At 40.4% G+C, this 8,980-nt stretch overlaps 1 long non-coding RNA gene across 1 annotated transcript; it reads left to right on the top strand.

Annotated features, from left to right (window-relative positions):
* Positions 1-503: 503 nt before the first annotated feature.
* On the top strand, positions 504-2,921 carry LOC145064828 (uncharacterized). Its single transcript, XR_013688105.1, has 2 exons — positions 504-845; positions 1,340-2,921. It is a non-coding gene; the product is annotated as an uncharacterized LOC145064828 (long non-coding RNA).
* The last annotated feature ends 6,059 nt before the right edge of the window (positions 2,922-8,980 follow it).

The following is an 8,980-nucleotide window of genomic DNA, read 5'->3' as shown; positions in this document are numbered from 1 at the left end:
TGAAAACTTGACCCTATGCTCACTAGCACACTTTCCATCTATATCTTTTTCCGAATAGATCATACCATCTACTCCTCTATCTCCATAGAATGATCTCGACTTACTGCTAAGAAAATCCTGATAGGTTCTTGCTAGTTGATTACCCTCCTTATTGAATCCTTCTTCTCTGTTAGTTCTAAGATTCCCTAATGCATCAGAGACTTGACTTTGAATCATGGTCTGAATGGTGGTCGGGTCAATCAAGGTTAACATAGCAGGGTTGTTGTCCTGAACAATGGCAAGAAGGTTATTTGGTGTTCCTAAAGGGTTAACACTACTTTTCTATTTGTAGGATACTATAGTTGCTTTCCTAGCAACCTATCCTCTTGTCTCTTTGATAATTAAAGACTATTGGTATCTTTTGTCATTTCTGCTCTTATTATGTCGTTGTTGTTCTCTTAAACAACTAAAATTTATTGCAATACTACTTTTTCTTTCTTTGCAACCTATATAAAATTTACCGATCATGCCACTGTTGCTTCCCTAACAACCTATGCCACTGTTGCTTCCCTAACAACCTATATAATTTACTAATGAATTATCCTACTATTTCAAGGAAATCCTTCTTCCATGCCTTTAATCTTTTAATTAAACTCCTAAGGGCTCCTAGCTTTTTAATGGTTTTGGCGATGAAAAGGGTAAATTTTAAAGATCTTCATTCTACGCGTCGGGGACACGATACGCACGCCACACTCTTGTATATCTTGATTAAATTCTAATTTTGACTTCATTCAAACTTTTCCCCAAACATTCCTTCTACCTCCATTCTTCTATTTGTTCATTTCATTTGATCATTGTACTCTAAGGTAACCCCTATGCTGAATCTTAACTTAAACTTTGGGCTAAATTTTAAGTTTTTAGGGGTTTAGGAGATTTCTAAGAATCGGAGAATTTGTGTTAGCTTTTGTGAAATAGATGATCTCTAAAGCATCTTATGCTACCGATTTTACAACCTATATACTCAATTTTGGGTTTAATACATCTATTGATTCTCATTTTGAGTTTTTGGAATGTTTTTTGAAAATTTTAACTAAATCCGCAATTTTGTGTTGTTTTTGATGAAATGAGATGCCTAAATGTGTTCTAGAGGACTAGTCTTGCACCCATATGTATCGTTTTTAGGTTGAAAATTGGAGGGAACAACAGGTGCCATACCTGTTGTTCTTCGTGTTCTTGAGGCACAACGCACATATGCATGTGTGCTGCGTGCATCTGGTGTGTCTGGTTCATTTCAACACCCAATCCAGTTTTTATCTCTTCTAACTTTTTCTTAACTACTTTTTGGCCTTTTTTCCTACAGGTAAGGCTAGACGAGTTCGACAAGCTGTGAGTTTGTTACCTCTGAATTGGCCTTCACATCCTTTTCTAGAGTTCCCTAACGACCTTCTTGATCGGAGCTCTTTCGTCTCTTGCCTTACTGTTCTTCTGTACTAGAATATCAATATTCCTTTGGCTCTTTCCTAGAGGGTGGCAAACGATACTGGGATGATGGCTCGACTGGAGCCATTTCTTACCCGTGTACTGTGGGATGATAGCCGTCTTGAGGTTTTTATCTGTCATGGATAGCAACATGTTATTAGGGTTCGACAGGCAATCTACAAGGAGCTCTGATGGGAGTTCTTTTCGACGGTTTTCTTCGATAAGGAGTTGACGCGATGGGTTGATCCATCAGCTTCTACTTTTCGCCTTGGAGGCGTATCCCGCTCCTACATCCCGATCGAGTTGAGGAGGCGTCTATGGATTTTTATTGCCGAAGAGACTCTGAGCCTTCGTTTTTATGCTTATCTTGACAGTTGTATTACTGAGCCTCCATAGGAGTATAGCTACATGCAGACCTGGGCCCTTGCTCGGGGGACTTATGTCTCCAGGACGCCAAAGAGGGCGCCTTTCGTTCTCCTGTCTATCTTTTCAGTCACCGATTGGTCGTTTCCACCATTTGTCACAGACATGAGTGTGACAAGGTTCCCTCAGGCGACCTCTTATACATGTGGTGCCTCACTCAGAAGGAGGTTTGCCTTCACCTTTCTTTTGCTCTTCCTGTCTACTTATCTAGCATGGCTCTAGGGTCCACTCCTTCGATTTGGATATGTAGGGGTCAATGGATTCCTCGGTTGGCCTTATCTTATAAGGTTGACACTAGTGGGATGGTCTCTATGCCTATCCGAGAGCTGAGTACTACTGCTTTCGGGAAGATACGGGTGCTGATTTAGGTGGTGGGGTAGCCACAGAGGATACCAGAAGATTACATCATGGAACCGATTCGGAAGATGGAGTCGGAGGACATCCTTGAGCCTGTCTTCGTGAGGCACCAGAGGCCTGGGTATGTGGAGCATGGTGAGTCGAAGTCGAGTCTACATGACATGATGCAGTATTTGTTTGTTGCACAGGAGGAGCATCGCTGGATTATGGCTTCGGTCTGTGTGGTGGTACAACATCTGGGGATGGGCCATCCACCTTTTCCTAGGCGGGCCCTTCTGTTATACCCCCTTCTCGGCCATAGGGCGCTGGTCATGATGGTGTCGGTCCTTCAGCTACTCATCCCATAGATACTGATGATGATGAGGATAAGGAGGATGAGGAGGCTGAGTACGAGAGCAACAATGAGTAGGTTGAGGTTTTTGGATTTGACGCTTTGTATTATTGATAATTATGATGTATTTTGATACACTTTTTGTATACTGTTTGTATTTGTATTTATGATTTTGGTTTTATCGTTTATCTATCCCAACTCAGTCGATGTATTGGTTCAGTAAAGTCTAAAAATAATTGATTAGGCTACGTTTAGGATTGACTCAACTTCTACACGTTGAACTATCCTGGATATTTGTCTCATGTATGATTTTTATATTCTATTCAAGATTAGCGATTATTATTGTTTTGTACTTCTAGACTATATATGGTTCAGTCGGGTAGGAAAATTCGGTGGGCTAAACCATTTTAGCGTATAGCTATTCTGAAATCCAGCACCCCAAGTCGACAATTCCAGCCTAGGCACCTCTCCAATAGGCAATATATCCATTGAGTAATTATTAGTTGTACTTTTATTTATAGGTTTGAGGACAAACCTAATCGGTGTATATGTCCTATGATATAGTTGTAATTCCTGGAAAAATATTATTTCGCTATCGTAACAGGCTCTGAGACTAATCTATCACACCCTCCCCGGCCAATGGTGGAAAATGCTGAGTGGTGACGATATATAGATTTCCCAAATCACAGAGCGCTGATCATTTACCTTTTCTAAATGATATCTACAAGTCTTCATGTCGATAATCCTTTTCTCATTTTATCTGTTACTTTTTCCTAGGAACACATGTGATTTTTGAAAATGTCAACATGATATTGGTGAGTGCACATGTTTTTATAGTTTTCTGCTTTTATTGAGTTATATTATTTTAAGAATCCTTTTTCTTCTAGAAAAAACTTTTCTAAAGTATTTTATTAACCCTAACTTACCATCTTTTAGGACATCTAGCGATCATATCTTATCATTCACCAGGATACCTGACGATCCTATCGTAGTATCTTTTAGGATATATTTATTAATCCTAATTTACTATATTTGAATGATATCTAACGATCCTTTCTTATTATCTCTAGGATATTTAATGATCATATTTTATCATCTCTAGGATATCTAACGATCCTACCTACCTTAGTATTTTATTATGATTTTTATCTAGTCCTAACGTATTTTATCTACCATTCTAAGGAATCCCTAATTGTAGTCATACCTTAAGGTGATCTAATATATTACCATGAACCCTAATAATCGACGTTATTTTTCTAATAATTGTGCCGCGCCACGCCACGATGCTTCATCGGATGTCGAATAGTGAATAATAAGAAAGTTATCCGTTCGGGATTGTAGCTAGAAATCGGAGGTGTGGTTGTTAGATCCCGTATAAATCTATTTATATCTTTCTATCTCTCGCAAGATTAACGATTATAGGTATTTGGGGAGTTCTGAATTTAATCAAGGCCTTTGGATAGATTAACAACTCACTATCGCATTGACCTCATGTATTTTTCATTTATCATTTATCTTTTATCTAAATCCTTCCTAGGGATTTCCTATAATTATCGCAATATAAATAATTTATCTTTATTTGATAGTTATAATCTTTTATCTTAATCCTTCCTAGGGATTTCCTATAACTATCACAATATAAATCTTTTATCTTATATTTTCTAATTATAATCTTTGATGTCTTAATTATTTTGTACATATAAGAATTCATATATACATACACACACACACACACACACACACACACACACACACACACACACACATATATATATATATATATATATATATATATATATATATATATATATATATATATATACCCTAATTATGGTTATTTGAAAACATGATACTTGGGAAAAGTAACAACAAAGTACATTGCATATCCTTATATTTGACCAACATAACTTCTAGGTACTATGTTATTCTAGGAAATTTGGCCATTATAACATCTTGGTATTATCTTTTCTTAGATTATCGGATATTTTATCTCTTAGGAAAAATATCATAGCTTAACACTAGGCATAGTATCTACAGCTAAATTAACGTAAGGCTTTAAGTTTTACAAAACGATTCGATATTTATAACAATAAATATGTGTTGATAAAATCATTTGAGAAGCATGTATCCCCCCCTCCCCCGGTAAAACGTTTAAAATAGTGAAAGTAGGGGTCGTGTACTCTTTATAGCGGCATATTCTAAAGCATCCGAGCCATTGCATTCGAAGCGTTGTGCCACCGAGAGGATTTACGAAATGAATTGAGAGGTATAGAGAGAGTATTTGGAATGAGGAAAATCAGAAAGTGAGCACCTCTAATTACAGGGGTTGTGTGTACAACGTACTTCATGCGCGACGTGTACTCGCTTTGTAGCTCCATCTAGAGATTGCCACATGTCACACTATTGGTGGTCCACGTCACCATAATCTTCGACGAATCTGGTGTCAGGTGTATGCGGCCGGCATGAGGCAAACCTGACGTGCACCCCCAAAACTTTTTATAAAAATTCTTATCTTGCTTATATGAATCTTTTTTCTTACCATCTTTATATATATCTGTGTTGCTCTCTACTAGTACTACAACTTTCCTTAAGGTCGCGTCGACAAATTTTGACTTTTGTTTTTAACCCGTATTTTATATTTTTCTAGAAATTGTACCTCCTTCATACGAACTCCATTTTGACCTTTTTCCTTTCAAAATCCTTATCTCATGGGTTACTACGATTTTCCTTTTAGTGACATTAGCCGATACTCAACCGATCTCTATATGTTATTTTGATGCTAATAACAATATTAACGTGGTTGTTTCTTATCTTTATCAAATCATATCACATCCTATCGGTGTCAGATTTTTGCAACACTTATATCTTTGTAATCAATTCGTTGTGTACTTTTCAAATACACTTACCATCATATAACATTTTGGTCACTCATTTTGACCCTATTATCATTATCTAGCTGAAAAGTTCTATCACTATCATCTTACTGATCGTTATTTCCTTTAATATGAAGAGTTCTATCATTATCATCGGTTGATGCTAATCTTTAGTAGCAATTGGTGATGAAAAATTCCCATTTGTTACAAGAAGGATCTCTTTTATACCTATCGTCGAAGGAGCATGTCCTCGACAATACCTTTTGTCTTGTTTGGACCGTTAGGACGTGGAGGCGTCCTATTGGCGGATTGTGCACCACTAGAGGTTATCGACTATTAGTGTAGAACCACCAAAGAGCATCACTCTATGAACTACACTTGTCGCTCTAGGGAGTGGTTGGTACCATTTTGGCTTGTTATGGATCGGATCCTCTCATTATGAATTAGACCTTGGCCCTAGAGCGCCGAGGTCTAGGTGGGTGGCCGGAGGATGAGGGCCTGAACCTAGAACTTATGTTGGGTAGCGACCATTAAATAGGTCGTCATTTAGATAACCGTCTTGCTTCTTTTGACGTATTCCTAAAGGGATATATTAACAAGTCCCCTAGGCTAGTAAATGTCAGGTTTAGCTTAGGGTAGCTGATGTCCACTGGTGCGATGGAGCCGTCTGCACAGACGGTTGTTTCATCATTGTAACTGTTAGAATTTCATGCCTTGCGTTTTATACTTCTCTTATCAGGGACAATTTCATTTTATTCGCTCAACTTCTTTTTCAATTTCCCTCGTCTTCACTCTGTTTATTTCTTCTTTCACCTCGTTCTTGTTTATCGGAATCCATGGCAACACCAAATACTTGAATCGATTCGTTGTTTCACGACTTTGAGGGCTTGCATGTCCGATTTGGTTTTCTTCCTGAGCATGATGTGCAATATCTTCGAAAGGGGGAAGTCATTTCTCTGCCGCCGAAAGGCCATGTCGGAGTCCTAGTCCCAATCTTCGAGGCGGGTCTCTAGCTGCGAAAAACTGACTTTTTGGATGAGATCATGCACCAATATGGCTTCTCTTTTGATAACCTAACTCCTAATGTCGTCGACAAAATAGTTGGTTTCAAGATGGCCTGTCGAGCTTTGGGCGTGCTCCCTCAAATCTGGGCTTTCAAATACAACTTCAACTCCGTTACACAGTACTGCGTGTATAAGCGGTATGGCGTCTATGCGTTCATCATAATCCAGAAGGCCCCCAAGAAGAACTGGTAGGAAAAATGATTATGGGTGAGCCACAACTTGGTCGTATTTTGTTATCCTAGCATAACCATTTTATCCGATTAGACGCCTCAATTTTGAGGTGCTAGTGAGACCGTGGCGAACATGTTGAAAAGCATTTCTTTTATTGGGGAGGATTATATGTTAGCTGTGGTTGGAATGAGCACCGCCTGGGGGCACGTGGAATGATGCCTCAGTTCATCGTAAAGAAAGATGGTGAGTGTGCATCTCCTCCCCCCTTTTTTGTTTAAATATTGACAAGGTGAAATCAGGGGCATTGTTGATCCCCTTATTTATGTTGCTTTTTTTCGTTGCAGGTCGCGAGAGGATTATTCCTTTTGAGATGGTTGTACGGGGTAGGTTCCAGGGCAGTTGCTAGTATAGAAAAGTGCCCCTGCTGGAGATACTTCCTCTACCGGTCAGTGCCACTCGTGCTCTGGAACTTGCTAGTCCTATCGTTGTTGTGGCGCAATGGTCTGGTCCATAGGCTGACTAGGATTTGGTTGACTCCACTATAGAGGAGGTTTCTGGTGATGATCCTCCGCCTCCTGATCTGGAGGACGAGGCATCGAAGGATACAATGACTAGGGGAGCCGCTTGACTACCAAACGACGGTTGGCTTCGTTAGACTCCCCACTTACTAAAGGTATTTGTTCCACTATTGGCATACATCTTCGTAAGAAGCAGAATCTTGCTGGGGGACTTGGATGTGGTGGTGGACATTTCCGATGATGACGATCCGAAATTATCGGAGGGGATGGATGAAGAAGCGATCGAACTGCCTAGTCAACCCAAGAAGGATCTGGATGATTAAAATAACCCCGAGGGAGGTGTTTTCGTGCAGGAGTCAAAGGATGGGTTTAAAATTGTTACTGATTTTGCCTCTTCTTCCAAGAAGGATTATACTATTGCAGGTTCTTCCTCTCTACGTTTGGTAGCCCCTGGCATCTATATCCCAGAGTGGGGGCTCACTCAAGAGTCCCTTCTTACACAACATACTGTTGCGTATGAGTGGGGTCGTCATGCATTCCCTACTGCTACCATTGAAGCCTTGTAGAACCTCTCCAACTATCATATATCCAAAAGTCTCCAGTATGTGGTGGCTCAGGTCGCTCGTTACTTAGTGGCTGCTGCTCGGCGCCTTCGCCACTTCAATTCATATTCAACAGAGCTTGCCTCTACTAGGGCCGAGCAGGATGAGCTAAGGATGAAAGTGTTGGGGTTGGAGGAGGAGAAGCGTAAATTTGAGGAGCATTATGACCTCTTGGCTGAGGAGAAGGCATCCATGGAGGAGCAGGTGGCAAAGTTGGATGGGTAGGTGGAGCACTTTTTCAGCTATTTGAAGCCTTAGTGGAGGAGAATAAAGTGTTAGAGATCCGAGTGGAGGAGCAACATGGGGAGCTTGAGGAGAAAGTGTTGAGGAGGAAGTCTGTGGAGAATGATATGATGTGGTTGCTCCAGAAGGGTATTGTCCGGGTAGTGGACAAGGTGGTTGGGAGCTTTGAGTTCTTGCTTGAGGTTAGGCGGATGAAAGCGGCATGTATGGCTACCAATGTGGAAGGAGGTAAGTAAGCGGTGAGGGAGCAGGTGGCTGTTGGGAAGTTCGATCATGGGGAGTCGAGTGCTGTTGTGGAGCTGACTCAAGCCATGCATGCCTCTCTGAAGGATTTAATGGAGACAGACGTCGCTTTGTATTTCCGTTTGGATTAGCTTGACTTGGGAGGTCTCTGCCAATTGTGCAATGATCCTGATGCCGAGGATGTTTCTCCAGAACATGATCCTTCCAAAGCTGGTGCCTCTTTTGATTCGCTTGGTAAGTAACCCTCCCTTCTTCCTGGGTTGTTTGTGTTAAACAATATTTGAACTTTTGATGTTCCAGAGATGATATCTCAGAGATAATTTTTTTGAACTTTTTTTAATCGTTGTTTGGCCCTGCGTGGCCCTTTTATGTCCGGGAGTTCTCCGGTAGAATTTTTTTGTCTTATGAAAATATGGTCATTTCTGTTTCTGTAATTCTTTTGCTTCTAATCCCAGGTGGTTTATGTTGGCCACCGGTGAGCATGTGCCCTTGTTTTTTCTTGCTGAGGCAATTGTTCCCCCAAGTTTATGTTAGCCTTAGGGGTCGACTTGAGACAATTTTGTCTTTTTTCTTGGTGGGAGGGTGTTTGGATTGACGATTTATCCACGTTACTAGATTTTCCCAACTTATAACTCTAGGGCTAATGGTTGCTTAGGGTCCTTTGGGTTTATCCTGGGAACTCACGTTGGGAGCTCGG

This window comes from Lactuca serriola, chromosome 7 (genome assembly GCF_051521515.1).
Source record: "Lactuca serriola cultivar US96UC23 chromosome 7, Lser_US96UC23_V15, whole genome shotgun sequence".
NCBI classification, from domain to species: domain Eukaryota; kingdom Viridiplantae; phylum Streptophyta; class Magnoliopsida; order Asterales; family Asteraceae; genus Lactuca; species Lactuca serriola.
The sequence above is the reverse complement of the archived record's forward strand: the minus strand, read 5'-3'. Positions and strand labels throughout refer to the sequence as shown.